This window comes from Portunus trituberculatus, chromosome 43 (genome assembly GCF_017591435.1).
Source record: "Portunus trituberculatus isolate SZX2019 chromosome 43, ASM1759143v1, whole genome shotgun sequence".
In the NCBI taxonomy this organism is placed as follows: domain Eukaryota; kingdom Metazoa; phylum Arthropoda; class Malacostraca; order Decapoda; family Portunidae; genus Portunus; species Portunus trituberculatus.
The window spans coordinates 20,821,375-20,821,689 of record NC_059297.1 but is presented as its reverse complement, the minus strand read 5'-3'; positions in this window follow the sequence as shown (position 1 = coordinate 20,821,689).

Genomic DNA, 315 nt, shown 5'->3' with positions numbered 1-315 from the left:
ATCTCCAATAAGTTCGGCAATACGGCAAGCTTGATGGGTCGAAGATAGGCTTTACGATGGAATGAGACGTATCATTACCTGTGTGTGTGTGTGTGTGTGTCTTTGTGTGGGTATATATATATATATATATATATATATATATATATATATATATATATATATATATATATATATATATATATATATATATATATATATATATATATATATATATATATATATATATATATATATATATATATATATATATATATATATATATATATATATATATATATATATATATATATATATATATAGATAGATAGATAGATA